General features: G+C 43.7%; 1 protein-coding gene and 1 long non-coding RNA gene across 3 annotated transcripts in view; one reads left to right on the top strand and one right to left on the bottom strand.

Moving 5' to 3' along the window:
• The window catches only part of ZNF366 (zinc finger protein 366), a 64,542-nt gene extending 55,415 nt beyond the window's left edge, over positions 1-9,127 (bottom strand). The window contains exon 1 of the mRNA XM_055554538.1: positions 9,001-9,127. The gene's annotated coding sequence lies outside the window, so the exon portion shown is untranslated. The remainder of the gene's footprint in view (positions 1-9,000) is intronic.
• On the top strand, positions 8,905-11,788 carry LOC129632820 (uncharacterized). 2 transcript variants are annotated; one of them, XR_008704678.1, is made up of 3 exons: positions 8,905-9,037; positions 9,374-9,529; positions 9,686-10,151. It is a non-coding gene; the product is annotated as an uncharacterized LOC129632820 (long non-coding RNA). The 2 variants fall into 2 exon arrangements; XR_008704679.1 differs by lacking the exon at positions 8,905-9,037 and adding an exon at positions 10,167-11,788 and having other exon boundaries at positions 9,392-9,529; positions 9,686-9,935.
• Positions 11,789-17,246: the final 5,458 nt, after the last annotated feature.

Raw genomic sequence — 17,246 nt, 5'->3', positions numbered from 1 at the left:
TCATTGGAAAAGACCCTGGTGCTGGGAAAGGTTGAAGGCAGGAGGAGAAGGGGATGACAGAGGAGGAGAGGGTTGGATGGCATCACTGACTCAGTAGACATGAATTTGAGCAAACTGTGGGAGATAGTAAAGGACAGGGAAGCCTGGTGTGCTGCAGTCCACAGGGTCACAAAGAGTCGGACACGACTGAGCAACTGAGCAACAACAACAACATATTATCTTTGATTTTTCACATGTTTAAGAACTAACTACATTTCATTTAATATGAAATGTGTTTCATGTCATCTGCCCATTTTCTGGTCATATTAAGTTCTTTGTGATATATATGTTTACAATTTTCCCCCTAGTTTTTTATTTGCTATTTTGATCTTGCTTATTGAATTTGGGCCCTATAGAAGCTTTTTAATTGTAATGTATAACAAATGTTAAGGCTTTTAGATGAAACCAGAAAGACTTTTCCTACTTCGAGATTAAAAAAAAATCTACCATTTTCCTATTATTTTTATGTTTTTATTTTTAACATTTTAAATCGTTGATCTACCTTGAATTTTACAAAATAAAGAACAGATATAAGTTGATTTTCTCCCTAGGTGTCCCAACAATTAGTTACATAATCTAACTTTCCTCTCTGATATGCAAGGCTATTTTTGTCATATATTAAATTTCCATGCTTTTAGGTTCACTCACTTGCCTTCTGTCCATGTGTCAATGAGCACACTCAAGCCTCTATCACTAACTCAGAGTTTAGCTTTCTCGCCTGCATTAATAACATTCTCAAATCAACACACAATAAGTTAATGGAACACTTTATGAATTTCTTGCAATAACACAAGTCCTCTCTTCTCCTCCACTGCCACTAGCTAACAAAACTCAGGGATTTTTTTTTTTTATCATCACTAGGAAAAATTTAATTACAATAGTAAATCTATATGAAAGTACAGGGGACTGAGAATCAGATACTACATTCTTGGTCAAATGAACAATTAGGGGTTAATCCATAGTTTCCTTTTATATGAGCCCGTGATTTTGGATAGTCTCTATGTATCTGTGTTTATACACATGTGTGTAAAGCACATGTGCCATGAACAGAAGAGATAACCCATTATTAAGTAAACCAACACTGTCTCCCAAAAAATCCACATTGGTTGAAGGCAAATACACTTGGCACTTTCTATCCTAATCCTTCTGGGGTAGGATCTGCTCACAGCTGAATGTCCTTCCTAACTGTAGACACCAAGTATGTGATACCACAATTCCTTTCCTAGGAGGCTCCGAAAGAGCAAGAGGAGCTAGTGTAAAGTGTGAGACATCTGAGCACTTAAAGGTTGTGCAGACACACCAAAATGATGTATTACTGAGCTGCACCTTCTTTTCCAAAACCTAGGCTCTTCTCTTCTTCTCCAACATCCTCATTAAGACTCATGGCCTAGGCTGCAGCCAGCAGATAAGAATTCTCCACCCCGGGGGGTTGTGTAGACAACGCTGGGCGCAGAGGAGCTGTGGGCATGTGGGAGCAGACCTCAGCTTGCTTGCTGCATTGTGTACTGGCCATCTCCTAAGTGTCGAGAAACACCATGATTGCCCCGCTCTCTTAAAAAATCCAGTAGGGGCTAGGATTCTGGATATACCGAGGAGTAACCTTGTAGAACTTTTTGCTTGTTCTTCACCCTAAGAGTTCAAGTTCTATAAGTGCAGGAGCCCCACCTTGATGGATTAAGTATGGTGCTCCTTATAGCACCTTCAAAGTTTTCATTTCATACATTTTTCAGGATAAGAAAGATCCCTCTTTGTACATTTTTTTTTAACTGAAAAAGCTACTAGGTGTGGAGGGAAGGAGAGGAAGCTCCACTATGCTATGGGGAAGAAAACCACCTGAATTAGAAAAACAGCAAGAGACAAGTAGTGGCTTTTGTGGTGGGTGTTCCATAAAACAGCACCGAAAACTCAAAGTTCTTTCTCTCCCTATACTTCCTGTGGAAGAGGGCCAGAGGGGCTCGATTAAGGGGGAGAAGCCACTACCTCCATCCAGCAGAGGCGTTTTGTCCGGGCCCAAGCCAACCAGAGGCTATTCCGGTCCTCTCCCTTGCAATCTTCCGGCCCGGCTTCCTTTCCCCACCCCTCCAACAATAGCCCCCTCTTGATTTCTGTTCTAAGCCAGAACGGTGAGTCCCCAGTGCAGAGGAAGCTCTAAGGATTCTTTCGAACTGGGAAGAGTGAGGGGTGTGTGCTGGCATCTGCTCCTGGGCGGTGATGCTGGGGACCCGCCCCTCTTTTCCCAGAGGTGGGTAGCAGGGGGTCTCTTGTCCCCGTCCTCCAGCTTTCAAAGGAAGAAGCTGGCAGAATACCTCTTCTTCCTGGAAGAAGATAATCTGAGATACTCTATCTTGTACTCTTGCATTTAAATATTTTTTCAAACTGCTGAAAAAGCTGGACACCTTTTTGGAATGATGTTCCCCATACTTGTCACTGCCCCTGCTAGGTCTTCCTTAAGCCACAAGATGATACCACAAGGAAGATGTTCCCCTCTGAGGCCCCTCCCCAGATTCATCAGAGCTGGAGAGGTGTCTAGGAATCTATCCCAGTGACTCTGATGTTGGGCTCTCAGAACACACTTGAATAACAATACCCCAGACCTTTACTCTCTGAGATTATCAGGGTCCCTTTGTATGGTATCACGTTGCTAGTTGAGACCATAAAAGTCATGCCTAATGTTGCTCAGAGCTGAATAGACTTGAAGTTTGTCGAGTAACACCATTATCCAAGAGGGAGTAATGCTGTCTTGGACAAGTTCAGAGTTTATGAAAAGGCTTTGTAACTCCATAGGACAGGGACCTATGTCAACCTGTGTATACAACAGGTCAAAACCCTAAGGCAGTGCTGCTCAAACATGGATGTGCACCTGAATCATATGGAGATCATGTTGGAATGCCAATTCTGATTCAGGGGGTCTGGGGCACAGCCTGAGATTCTGCTTCTCTAACAAATCCCCAGGTGATACCACTTTGTTGGTTGACTACATTTGAGGAACACTGCCATAAGGGATGTGCTTCCCCGATGGATCAGCAGTAAAGAATCTGCCTGCAGTGCAGGAGATGTGGGTTCGACCCCTAGGTCAAACCTTTCCTTCCTGGAGGAGGAAATGGCAACCCACTCCAGCATTCTTGCCTGGAGAATCCCATGGACAGAGGAGCTTGGTGGGCTACAGTCTGTGTGTGGGGGCGTGGGGGGAGGTCACAAAGCAACGTGACTGAGGATGCATGCACACCTTAAGGGATACCTAATTAAAAAAAAAAAAAGTTATCAGCTGCTTCCTCTTTAATGAGCAACCTGAAAACAAGCAACATCAATTCAGTGACCTTGCGTAAATCATTTATTTTTTTCTAGCTTATCTGTTAAACAAGGTAGGTGCCTTTCCTCATCTCTAAAGTGGGGGAGAATAAAGTGCCTACTTCTTAGAATGGGAGGGTTAAGTGAAATAATGTACGTAAAGTTCTTGGCAGGCCCCAGACTTGCTAAAAACTCTTCCATAAATGCTGCGGGTGGTGGTGGTGCTCTTGTGGTTATCTCATTCCCCATTAATACCAGTGGCCATCACAGAATGAGGTCAAAGTGGGGCCGTAACAGATCATAGGAACAGAGAAGGGGGAAGAATTCCTTTGTGTGGTCCTGGTATTTGGCACCAAAGAGATAGGCTTTACCAATGAGAGGTCTTAACAACTAAGACAGCAAAGTTGTTATCATATTTATACATATATTTACGACTTTTACATTTGCCATGTAAGTGCAAAACTGCCACAGGCCAGTATTGGTTCGTTTTGGCTGTCTCCAGTGCCTAATTATATAAAGGAAAGGGTATTGTGCACCACAAGGATATCATGTTTCCCTCCCTGAATTCACTCCTTCATGTTTGTGTAAACTCAACCCAAGTGACATCCCTTTAACTTGGATTTACAGCCCTGCCTGTAAAAACCAGAGAGCGCTGAGCATTTCCTACAAGGCTAAATCCTGGCTCACGACTGCCTCAGTCAAGGAAAAACAAATGACCATGCTCTCTCTCGCCAAAAACAATGTGCTAACCCATCATCTGCCCAGAAAAGAAATGGAAAACAAAATGCAACCAACAGTCTTTTCTGTGTATCTGGTAAATATTTATCACCCATGAACAAGTGGGTAGGGTCCTTACCAAGATGACACATTAATATACATGTAGCAGCCCCAGGCATGTGATGGAGGAGTAAGCCATTCAGTCAATTCAGGTGGGAAATAAACATGTCAAGCCGCCAGTTTGGCATTGTCCAGAATCCCAGAGAGTTTGACTGATTTTTAACTTACTAACTGCTGTGTTTAGTATTAACTAAAAATGGCATGTTTCACTCTACAGCCCACTTATTTACCATTCGTTCAACAAATATCTTGTGCATCTATTATATGTTCTAGGCTGTACGCTTATAGCAGTGAACAAAAGAAGGCCCTGTCCTCATGGTGCTTACTTTCTAGTGAACTTATGTATTATACATGACTTCTGATGAAGACAAGCTCTTATTTTTTTATCTAAATGTATTTGATATTTGAATAGTTAAAAAGAATAGCCATCATTAGGCTAGCTGTTTCTGACAGTGCACATCAAAGTATCTGCTGTCTCTCTGTCACGTGGAGAACTATATCCATCGCTGCTCTACTTATTAGCCACAAAGAGTTTTCTTTTAATAGCAGATTAAACATGACTTGTGGGTGCTGGTTTTTCAAACACCATTATCAATCTTTCACCTTTCCATGTCAGTATTAACTTAGGGACAAGGATCTAACTTCTAATAAAGGCTCAGCAAAACACACATTGTAAAACGGTGAAAATAAAACCAAAAAACTTATATAAAGAATCTTATATTTAAAGACTCTATATTCTTTCAAGTGAATATGAAAACAGTATCTGTGTTTTCTTTGATCAAAGAAAGGATGCATGCTCACTATAAGAGACAAATAATATATAAAAGCATAAATCAAAAAGCGCTATTCATATAGAATTCCAATATTTATAATTGTAAGTAATTGCTCTTTATAATATATGTCATTATAGAATATTGATCAGATTGGTTGCATATTCCTTACTCCATAAAACTAACAGCTTCTAGAATAGCAATTGATATATTTGAAACTAATTTCTAAAGAGTACATCCAATGCCAAATAGGAATTATGCTTAAAAGTATGGTTCTTAGAACAAAAATGTAAAAATACATTTTAATGTCAATGCAATCCTGAAGAAGATAGAACAAAACAGTGATCACCCATTTTAGAAAATCACAGGATGTCAGCATGAGAGTCTTACAGGTCATCTAGTGCAGTGGGTAGAAGAGTGTGAACAAGTCCCAGATGAATTCTAATACACACTCACACACACAGTCGCCCCTGAGAGTCACGGGTGTCATCCAACTTCATCATTTTACCGAGAAAACCGAGGTCCAAGCAAGTGCAGACCTGTCAGGTCATACGTGGAGAGGGCGGCAGAGGTTGGCAGAAGCGCCCTGACTCTAGTCTGGTCTTTGTTCTCTTATCCTAAGCCACCTGAGAAGACGCTTGTTTTGCACTTCAGGGTAGAACAACACAGCTTCAATCTACTCTCCAAAGGTTAAGTTGTGCAAGCGAGTCTCTATTGTGTCAGGGCCTCTGACTCTAACAAAGGAGCCTCAACGGTTCGGGATATTGGTGGTCGATTTCTGGTCATTTTTGTGGTTGTGTTTTGCTCTGGTAAAGTGGAGAGGGAAGTTTAACTAAGTTAAAGTATCATTATTACTGGATAGACTAACTAGCATGTAGGTTTTAAAGTTTAGAGTGAGAGAAATATAGCAGTTGGAGCTCTCTCTCTCTCTCTCACACACACACACACACACACACACACAGTAGTGATACCCGTGTTCTCTTTATTGGTGATCGGTGGCTTGCTGCTAAAATGTTTGAGGAGAGGGGTCACTGAGTGTGCTTAGTCCTTACTGTGAGGAGACCATGTCCCTTCAAATCTTTTCGTCTCTGGCTGAGTCACAAACTGCCACAATGGTCTCCCCCCCCTCCCCCAAAAAAAAAAAAAAAATAGAGTCTCTAGCCCTCCACTGCCAGGGAAAAGGTCATCAACAGCTCAGAGCTCACGGTCTTGGGGAAGTGGGTGAAAGGGAGAATGAAAAGTCTACAACATCATGTAGTCTCTTCATGATGAAAACTGAAGGCTTTCATCCCAAGACAAACTCTCCCCTACTCTCTCCTCTGCTGAACACAACTCGCACTTTAATGAGGCGAAATCGGGCTGTTTCTGCCATCAGCAGAGATAAACATCAAAACATTAAACTCTGCTTTCCTTTGTTTTGCAAGATTTTGGGATTCAGGATAGCTTAACTCAATGTGTGCCCGACACTAAAGCTATGAGGGATGATTTTTTTTTTTTTGACAGACTCTTGGTATAGTATTGATCAAGGATCTGATACAAATTATAGTGTATATATTCTACTCTCTGCATTCAAAAGACAGTACCTTTAAGTATTAATATAAGACTTTAAAATTACATCTGACATGGGTTGACTCCTACTACTTACCACACTTTGTATTAATTGTGTTACATAAATAATCTTGTTTAATCCTCACTACAACTCAATTACACAGATGCAATTTTATGTTAGGGGAAACTGCAGCTTAGAGGAGTTAATTACCTGGCCAAAATAAGTGTCAGACAGTAAGCGACAAAGCTGGAATTCAAACCCAGGTTTGGATAACAACAAAGCCTGTGCTTTGATGTTCTGCTTATTCGCATTTAATTCACATATCAGCCCACAGGACACACGCTAACATGATTTAACATTTATACAGCAAACTTATGGTTTAGTTATATGTACAGCTTTGGCGCAAATTAATTAATGCAACCTTCTGTGTGTCAAATTCTGGCTCATTTCAAGCTGGAGTTTCCTTAATGATATCACAGAAGAGCTTCTGATGATTCCGAGTAAGAATCACACACTGGAAGTTTCCGCAAATGCCAACTCACTCCTTGGAATTGAGTGAAGACAGATTGGTAGCAACTAGGTTAAGCTTGTCAATGACTTTCTTCTTTAGGGAGCTGCATTTTTTTCCCCAGTATCCAACATTCTCATGGCAATGACTTAACAACTCAAATGGAAATACTGAATATGTATTTTTTCTTTTACAGAAAAGAACCTACCCTGAGCTCCTTAATCTTGGGCCACATTGGAGACACAGCCTCAGGAGGGGCTGTTTTCTGTGCCAAAGACAGACTAACCTTTTGCCTAAGTTGCCAGTGTGACTCTGCTGCCATTTGTTTTCGTATTGTGTTGCATCTGATGCTTTTATTCAATAACCCAAGTGAGATAGTATCCTCTGATGTCGTTCTAACTGGGCATAAAATTAAATATATTATCAAGGAAAAATGAAACTGAAAGAAGCACGAAAATTGCAGCCCTGAGTTTTCTACTGAGTCACAGTTGCTGATAAAAGATGAAAAAAAAAAAAAATGCCCAAGCTGATCAGTCCCGGCTACCTTTTGACCTGAAGATCTATGAAACGGGGTGAATAAGGGTAGGTGGGAGGGGAGCTAGAAACCACTTTCAGTTATTAGTAGTGTAATTGTGCCTCCACAAGCAGGAAAACGCTATCATATCTCTTCCCCAGTGCTCATTTTATAGTGCTCCTAAGGAAAGTCTCTTGGAGAAAAAGGAGAAGAAAAAAGAAGTCTGACTAATGGAACAAAACCCACATAAATAGTCCAGTTTTATCATATTTTCTTACTCCTATTAAGATGGCTCAGTTTTAAATAAAGATTAATTACTTGAGCATGGTTAATGCATAGTCTGGCCAAATTAATTTATAAACGAGAGAACAGCTAATTTTATTACACTGTTCACATCCCAGATGACTTCAATCGGTAAATTTCATAGAAATGAATATAAGAAAAAACCTCTGCCTGTCCTTTGTCTTTCAGCCATTCAACACCTCTCTGGGTTGGATGATTAATATTAGTAAATATACACAGTCTTTCAGAGCAACCTGGCTGGTCTATTTTTGACAATGTGATCTTGACTCCCTTGTGGCTTGCCATGATGAGTTCTTTGTAACATTATACTTTCTGATGAATCTAAAGGAAGCAAGATAGACTTTTAAAAATTAATTGTGTGTATAATCTTGACTGGTTTGCTGTATTCTATTTGATGCTTAAAAAACCAGGCACTGGATAAACATTCTTCAGTGTTTAGCTGGGTTTTTCACCCTTACTGATGCAAGTGATCGATCTCAATCTCCCTATCCTACAGGCATGCTGTTTTCCAAAATTAAAGCTGCTTGCCCCTAAATCTTTGCCCTCTTTTGTGTGGCAGATGACATCTTCAAATGACAGTGGATAATAAATTTATACTCAACCCACATGTGGAGCCTGAACACATAACCACACCCTCCCCCTTACAGTACAATTCAAAGTGACATTCTCTTCTTTTTCTTCCTCCTGCCTCAGTGAGGCAGGATAACAGTCACAAATTAACAGTCCTCTTTGAGGTGGGGGATGTTGAATGAAAAGGAAAGAACAAGAGTAGGCACCTCCATCGAGACAATGGGTAACAAAATCCCCAGAGCAAACCACAGTTCTTAACAGACACCCTGAGAAGGCTCCCAGGACACAGCACTGAGGAAGAGTGAATTCTCTGGAGAGCCACGGCACTCCAGTGGCTCTTGGTTAACCCACCAGCTTATCTGTGCCCAAATTCAGATTTAACACAATGTCCTTCTTAGCCCAGTGCAATTCTATGTCCAGTTCTGCCAGGCTCAACCCTGCAGAACATCAGTATTCTCTAAAAAAAAAAAAAAAGACATACAAGCTTCAATTCTGGGCCATCCTTCAGTCACACCCTTTAAGGATTACACCCAGTAAGGCATTTTCTGTGGAAGATGCCCACAGCAACATCCATCGCAGGGACATTGAAATGGAAGTAGAAAGGATTGCGTGGGTAACTTACCAGCTCCTGAGTCTGAGTGGCTGCAGCCGCCCCCGAGGTTTACCTGGTCCCTTGTCTGTCTTTCTCCCTCTCTTTCTCCCTCCTTGTGTACAGATTGCAGGGAACTTAAAGAACTCGCAGGGACAGTGTTTCGAATGACTTAAGAAAGAGAACAGGAACAATACTTCGTTCTCTTTTTCTCAGATGAGTACCTTCGGGAAGAAGGAAGGAAGGGAGGGGAGAGGGAGGAAGTCAACAACCCTTTGCTTTCCTGAAAAAAAATAAGGAAACAGAAGATAGACATCTCATTTTCTCTTAAACAAAGTGTTGGAAGGGGCAAAGAAAAAAAAAAACTTTGAAAAAAGGAATTCCTCAAATATGCTCTCTGCCCTAGGAGCTTTAAAGAGATGAAAAGCCTTGCTGGCCTGTCCTGTCCAAACAAATGGTGTTCCAGAAAGGCAGACTCTCCTGAGCTTGCAGCCTGGCATCTAGTTTGCAGAAAAGACACAACGAAAGGGGAACAAATCCATCTCGTCCACTCTGATGGAGGGTAAGTTCGGTCTGTCATGCTAACCAAGGCAAACCCGCAGGCTGTGAGGCCGGGCGTGCACAGGTCAGCTCGAATGTGTGGCTCTCTCTGGGCTCTGTGAAACATCAGCATTGCTGCAAGTCTTCAGCCTGACTCTAGAGCTTTCCATTCTTCCAGGACCAAACAACAGATGTATGCATTGGTCACTGAGCCTCGTGCAGAGGACCAAGATTTCATCTTTGCTGATGGATGAAAAACAGCAGCAGCAACTCACCACACTGCTGCTGGACATAGTTATCTCAGAACTGTTGTTCACATCGTCATGTCCTCATGTCCTTCACGTTCCTACTGCTCTTTGGATTAGTCACCTCTGGAAAAACCAGAAGGTGATTTCTAATTTGTCTTCAGAATATTGCATAGGCCTTAGGTAAGTCGTCCGCAAAGTTTGATAAGGAAGGGGACGTTGACTACAAGGAGCTAGATAATGGTGGGACTATTCTTTACCCAGTTAGGGGGTCCTAGGAGTGCAAAGGGCAAGCACAAGCTCTGTTTAGGGTGTGTTTCACTCAGGAATAAGCCTGGTTTACAGCTCTGATTTGTGTTGTGTGTCCCATGCCCTTCATTCATCTGGTTAAGATTGTTTTTTTGCCACAAGCAGGAACCAGCCGCAGATCGTTGCGGCAGCAAAAAAAAAAAAAAAAACCCAGCTTTAAGTGCTTCCTTATTTCAACCAATGGTGAAAAACTGGGGTGGAGCACCACACCTGAATACAAGGAGCAAGTCAAGTGAATTCAAGGAAAGAATAAATCTGGTTCATTCTCTGCAAGATTTTATTGGATTCAGTGGACTATAAGATCCTTCATTTATCCAGTTTTCTCCCCCCAGTAATTATCTATCAATTTATCTCTCTATCTGAATGTGTGTGTGTGTGTGTGTGATAAAGAATGTGACATTACTCAGTAAGTTTGTAAAAGCCAGGACAGTTTTATTCTTTGCATCCTCATGGCACCAATACCGACATAACATGTGGCATTGGGTTTCTGCCCTGGGGGGACCCAACTCCGTCTGCAGATGTCAACACTGGTGCCCAGGCAAAAATCTGTACTGTTTGCCCAAAGTCATTCACATCAGTGACCAAACCCAAACAGCTCATCTGCCTCCTGATTCAGCTCTGGTGCTCTTTGCCCTCTGCTGGCCTTCCTCTCTCTCCTGCCTTTGTAGACATGGGAAGGAACACCAGCAGGAGAATCTGAGAAAGCGAGAGAAGAGCATGAGGGAATGGGAGGGATAGAACTGATTCCTCTAGAGCAGTAACAATACTGGGGAACAAACTCTGGGGAACTGTGAGGTTTAAGAAGCGCTCTGCTCTCCAATGAAATGTGGAAGTAAGTGGGAGGGAGTGAGGAGCGGGTGAGTGAGGAGAAAGAGGGAAAGGCCGGGCTGGGTTTCTGAGGCCCCAGTCAGAGGAGGCCACTGGGGATGAGAAGAACAAAGGCGTTCAGGCTGCAGCTCTCGCTGGTCACTGGAGAAGCAATGGCAGCACCATGCAGCTTCTCCAGGCTCTCTTCCCACGGCAGCCTCAGGGCTGGGCCGGGGCTGAGCCCCAGGAGCGCTGTCAGAATCCAGAGGATTTCCCTCTCAAGTCCGCAGCATGTGGGGACTGTCACGTGGAGGAGTGTTGTTTTCTCCAAGCCAGCTGACCCGCCACAGACAGCGTGGATGGGGCCTGTGCAGTCATGGTTTTTCAAGAGGGATTCTCAGCCCTGCCTGTGCCAAGCTGTTCCATTCAGGTAGCTCGTTGTCACCTCCTGTGAGATTCATAGAATGGGCCTCTCTCTCTTTCCCTGCTCTGTCAATCATATGCAGATGATCCTCTAATACTTGTAACGTCACCCGCTGGGTATCTAGAAGCTGAAACTCCTAAGTCCATCCCATCAGGTTTCACAGGAGAGATTTCTCATCAGGTCACTCAGGCTGGTGAAGCTTCCTTTCCAGCCACCTCAGGATTTATTTAGACTCAGAAGGGGAGTGAAGGGAATGGATGTTTGTTTTGCAGACACCTGAGGAAAAGCATGTGTAGAAAGTGGACTATGGGCTGGCCTCTGACCCAGCAAGTGAGCTCACATTGCGTTGGCTATTACAGAGACCATTTGATTAGAGAGGACTATAACGTCAGGGGACAAGGATAAACAGCAAGGTTAAAATTCAGTGAGACAAAACCAGTGACCCAAGACTCAGAACCAGCACTGCAGAAGCACAAGCTCTACTCAAAATGGCCCCATTTCTGAAGCGTCCCAACTGGCACTTTCCCAGCTGCTGGTTATCGAGAGCTCTAGGGCTATCTATTTACCCCAAGGCTCATTCAACCCCTTGCCGTAGAGGGTGGGAAAATGAAGAATGATTTGAAATATAAGATAAGTCCAGAATGGGCTTTCCCAATGACTCATTAGGTAAAGAATCTGCCTGCAACACAGGAGGCTCAGGAGACATGGGTTCGATCCATGGGTAGGGAAGACCCCCTGGAGGAGTGCATGGCAACCCACTCCAGTATTCTTGCCTGGGAAATTCCATGGACAGAGGAGCCTGGCAAAGAGTCACAAAAAGTCCATGGGGTCACAAAGAGTAGGACACAACTCAAGGGACTGAGCCCACACACGTATATTCAGAACAGTATGCAAAAAAGTAAGCATACACATCAGTGACATTTTATAAAACAAACGCATCTGAATAAGAGAAACCTAACATGAGATCCCTGTGATCCTCCATCCCTTACTCCTCCCTCCATTACTTCTCCTTAAGGGTCACACAGTCCTCAGTTCTCAAACCTGACATAGATACATATTACATGGTTTACATAACAAATGGCATTGAACTGTGTGTTCTGTTTTGTATTACATTTGTGAGATTCGCCCATATTGTTGAGTGTGGCTCAGTCCCTGTCTTGCTGGAGAGTACTTCACTCTGTGACTGTACCACACTTTATATATCCACTCTACTGAAGATGACATTGGGTTGTTTCTATTTTGGGGCCATTACCAGCAGGCTGCCAGGAATACTCCTGTCCCTGCCAGATGTCTTTTTAAAGCCTGGTGCAGGACTCCCCTCTCTCCAGGAAGAATGTCCACTCCAATGATTCACAGCCCTTTGTTTGGCTTCTTTATACCCACTTCCTCTCACATGGGATGCATGGCATGGATTTTTCTCTTGAATTCAAGTGGACTCAGTTTGAGGACACGGTGATGTCTTTGGAGATGCTGGCAGAGCTCCGGAGGAGCTTCGGAACAGGTTGGGAGTCATGGTTCTCACTTCCTGCTACAACCTGGAGATGCTAGTTCCTGTTGCTCTGAGTCATGCTCCATGTTCTTGCCATCCCCTTCCAGATTCTATGGCCGCTGAGTCTGCCCTCCCTCGTGCAGGCTTCTCACGTGTTAGACTAACGTGCAAAAGAGGGAGCCAAGTCCCGCGCCTGAAGCTGCTTTGAAACTTCCTTTGTTCCTTTGATTTATTTTCTTGGTCTTGCCAAGCCCTAATATCCTCCAAGCCCCAACTCCCCAAACTTGAGAACATTTGTTTCTTTCTTTCTTTCTAGTTTCTGTGTAGCATGAAATGATGCTATTAAGGACTGCAAACAAGTTGCTAAAAAAAAGTCTGTTAACTGGACATGGAACAACAGACTGGTTCCAAATAGGAAAAGGAGTACGTCAAGGCTGTATACTGTCACCCTGCTTATTTAACTTATACGCAGAGTACATCATGAGAAACGCTGGGCTGGATGAAGCACAAGCTGGAATCAAGATTTCTGGGAGAAATATCAATAACCTCAGATATGCAGATGATACCACCCTTATGGCAGAAAGTGAAGAGGAACTAAAAAGCCTCTTGACAAAAGTGAAAGTGGAGAGTGAAAAAGTTGGCTTAAAGCTCAACATTCAGAAAACGAAGATCATGGCATCCAGTCCCATCACTTCATGGGAAATAGATGGGGAAACAGTGTCAGACTTTATTTTGGGGGCTCCAAAATCACTGCAGATGCTGACTGCAGCCATGAAATTAAAAGACGCTTACTCCTTGGAAGGAAAGTTATGACCAACCTAGATAGCATATTGAAAAGCAGAGACATTACTTTGCCAACAAAGATCCATCTAGTCAAGGCTATGGTTTTTTCTGTGGTCATGTATGGATGTGAGAGTTGCACTGGGAAGAAAGCTGAGCGCCGAAGAATTGATGCTTTTGAACTGTGGTGTTAGAGAAGACTCTTGAGAGTCCCTTGGACTGCAAGGAGATCCAACCAGTCCATTCTGAAGGAGATCAGCCCTGGGATTTCTTTGGAAGGAATGATGCTAAGGCTAAAACTCCAGTACTTTGGCCACCTCATGCGAAGAGTTGACTCATTGGAAAAGACTCTGATGCTGGGAGGGATACGGGGCAGGAGGAGAAGGGGACGACAGAGGATGAGATGGCTGGATGGCATCACTGACTTGATGGACGTGAGTCTGAGTGAACTCTGGGAGTTGGTGATGGACAGGGAGGCCTGGCGTGCTATGATTCATGGGGTCGCAAAGAGTCGGACACGACTGAGCGACTGAACTGAACTGAACTGAACTGATGGATCTAGTGTCCTCATTTGAGAAGTAGGGACACTGACATAACACCCATTTTTCATAGTCTTAGGAGTGAAGAAGAGGAGCTAAAATCTTTCCAACACATGCCACGTGCAACTAAGCAACTACGTGTCACAACTTATTTACTCATCACAACAGCCCACTGAAGTCGCTGCTGTTTTGCCCTTTATCTCCTCCTCCTTTTTAATAGATGAGGAAACTGAAGCGTGGAGACATTACACTACTTTCCAGTATCACATAATTAGTAAGATTTCAAACCCAGGGAATTCTGGCTCAGAGCCCTATTTCAACAAAAGGTAACTTACCCTGCCCTCTAAATAAACACTGCCTGTCACACAGTAAAACTTGGTCTCTAGAACTGGAGAACATGCTGTATAGTAGAAAAGGCAAAAACATATGGCACAAAGGTGCATTCTCCAACTATTTAGTGAGCCTGTCTTGTGAACCAGAGGCCCCCTGCCAGGTATGGGCAATGTACATGTGAATTTTACTTCCTGGCAGAGGACAGACACTTTCAATTTAGTAAAACACGCTTGGATATCTAAACAATTAAAATTGCAGTCCACACTCTGAAGAGGAAATCTAAGAGCTAGGAGAACTTGTAGTCAGGTACCAAATCTGGACGAAAGGTCGGAGAAAGTTTCCCTAAGAAAATGAAAGATATATGGAGGCCTGAAGAAGGAGTAGGCGCGTGTCAGGCAAAGCTGGGGAGACAACAGTCTTGCAAGGGGCAGCCAGGGGGTCCGAGCTCAGATTCTGGACTTGATCCTCAAAGGGATGGGAAGCATGAAATATTTCACATGGGAGAAGGACATACTCAGATTGCATTTCAGAAAGCCTATGTGGGTCACTGCAAAGACTGGTTCGTGGAGGGCAAGAGTGGAAGCAGGTGGAGAGTTGTAAAGTCTAGTCTAAATGAGGTTGGACAGAAGGGCTGTCAGGAGCTGCCGGTGGTGTGTTAGTGTCTAGAGAGGTTTGAGAGCCACGCTGATATGCTTAGTGACAAGAGTTTATTGGGGAGTGAATACTGGCACAGGAACAGCTGGCTTATGAAAGATCCACACTTGTGAACAGCAGCACCCTCTCCCGTGCCCCACTCCACCCCTTATCTCCAGAGCCTCCGTCGCTGAGTACCTACCTGCCTTTTCTCCACCTGGCCTCCTGTCTGCTTGCCTTGGCGTCACTGTCCTCATATGTAGCCCCGTGCCTGCATTTCCTAATATTCGCCCAACAGAGTTTCCTTTCCTCTAGCACGGGGGTCTTTAACCCTAGGCCGTGGACCAGTAGAGGTTTGCTGCCCATTAGGAACCGGGCCCCACAGCAGGAGGTGAGCGGAGGGCTTCGAGCGAAGCTTCACCTGCTGCTCCCAAGATTACTCCCCATCGCTTGCATTACCGCCTGAACCACCTACCCACCCCCCACCCCCCACCCTGCCATCCATAGAAAAATCATTCCCTACAAAACCGCTCCCTGGTGCCAAAAAGCTTGCTGACAGGCACTCTAGCACACCCAGTGCTGCTACTGAAAAGCTGGGGGCACTCTCAAAGCTGGCCCAGGAGGGATGACTCTGAGAGATGCAGCAGAACTCAGCGTTTGAGCTACTAGGGCTGGGGAAAATGCACTCCAGGTATTCCATGTTAGGACTCAGGCTGAAATTCCCTAAGGAAAGTCTGTGAAGCAGGGTAGATGGGTAGTGTGATGAGTTAGTTACAGGACTAAATCTTAAGAGCTGGCCTGTGGACTTAATCACCAAGGAACACATGGTTTCTACAGAAAAATGAGTTCTGAGCTCCAAATGTTTGATATCAGCAAATGAGTATTTTTAAGTTGGGGCTTCCCAGGTGACTCAGTGATATCCCCCTGCCAATGCAGGAGACAAGAAACAGGGGTTCCATCCCTGGTTCAGGAAGATCCCCTGGTGTAGAAAATGGTAACCCACTCCACATTCTTGCCTGGAAAATCCCATGGTCAGAGGAGCCTGGTGGGCTACAGTCCGTGGGGCCACAAGAGTCAGCCGCGACTGTGCGTGCATACACATAGTCATTTTTAAGTTGGGGACTGGCAGTAGTTGTGTTAAAAAGACTGGTTTCTTGTCAGGCTGGAGGTAAGCAAGCACCCTCCTCCAGTACTCACTTCCATTGTTCAGTAGGGCTCATTTTTCCACAATCTTCCTCCAGAGTGATCACATAGGTCTATTCTTCTACTGACAGGCTCTCTCCAAGTGCCTTGAGATCCTATGTTTCAGTAGCACACAAGAGACAAGAAACAACTTCATTTTTATACATTACATTAAGCATGATTAGAGTTCCCCTTCCTTGATAAAGTTGGCTTAAGTTCTGTGTCATTATTTTCCATGGTCCTCACACCCTTCCTTTGGTTGTACCAGACCCAGGACTTTCACAGCCCAAAGAAAATAGCACTAAGCCCTGGTGCGTGTTGGCTGATTCGCGGTCCCCTCTGAGGTGCCTGGGTCTGCTGGCGCCTCTACACCCTCAGTGCCAAATGCTGTCAAAGGAAAGCCCACCCAGTCTTTTAAGACCATACTAACCAGATCTCTATGGTTATCCTCGTCATCTCTACAGCACTACATAGGTGAGACCAAGGTTTCTGAAGCCTGTCTTCTTTCTTAATCTTCAGGGATCCAACTCACATCAGGGGTCAGGCTTCTCCCTTCTTCAACCCCATTTCCACACTGCTCAGCCTCCTTGGACCAGACCAGGGATAAACTCAAATATTAAATGAACCAAGCAAGTTCATTTAACCAGTACCCCATGTGTAACATAATAGGGTGTGTTGGGAATCATGGAAAAATAGTCCATGACACATCTAAAGTGGCTTGTGACCATGTAAGAACAAAGGCCTAATGTGACCAGATCATCTAATTTTTTAAAAAAATAATAAGCTGAAAATATGAATTTTTAATGTGAAATTTCTTGATTTAAACATTTTAGAATTGAAAACAGACTATTTTTAAAAGATATTAAAGAATCATCAATCTTTGGGGCGTGACAATGGTGCAGTGGTTTGCTTTTAAAATATATAGTGAAGTGTGATTTATTTAAGGGTCTACATGAAAAAGTAAAATTTACATGTGAAGGGACCTTGGCAAAGGGTCA

This window comes from Bubalus kerabau, chromosome 18, assembly GCF_029407905.1.
Source record: "Bubalus kerabau isolate K-KA32 ecotype Philippines breed swamp buffalo chromosome 18, PCC_UOA_SB_1v2, whole genome shotgun sequence".
Classification (NCBI taxonomy): domain Eukaryota; kingdom Metazoa; phylum Chordata; class Mammalia; order Artiodactyla; family Bovidae; genus Bubalus; species Bubalus kerabau.
The sequence above is the reverse complement of the archived record's forward strand: the minus strand, read 5'-3'. Positions and strand labels throughout refer to the sequence as shown.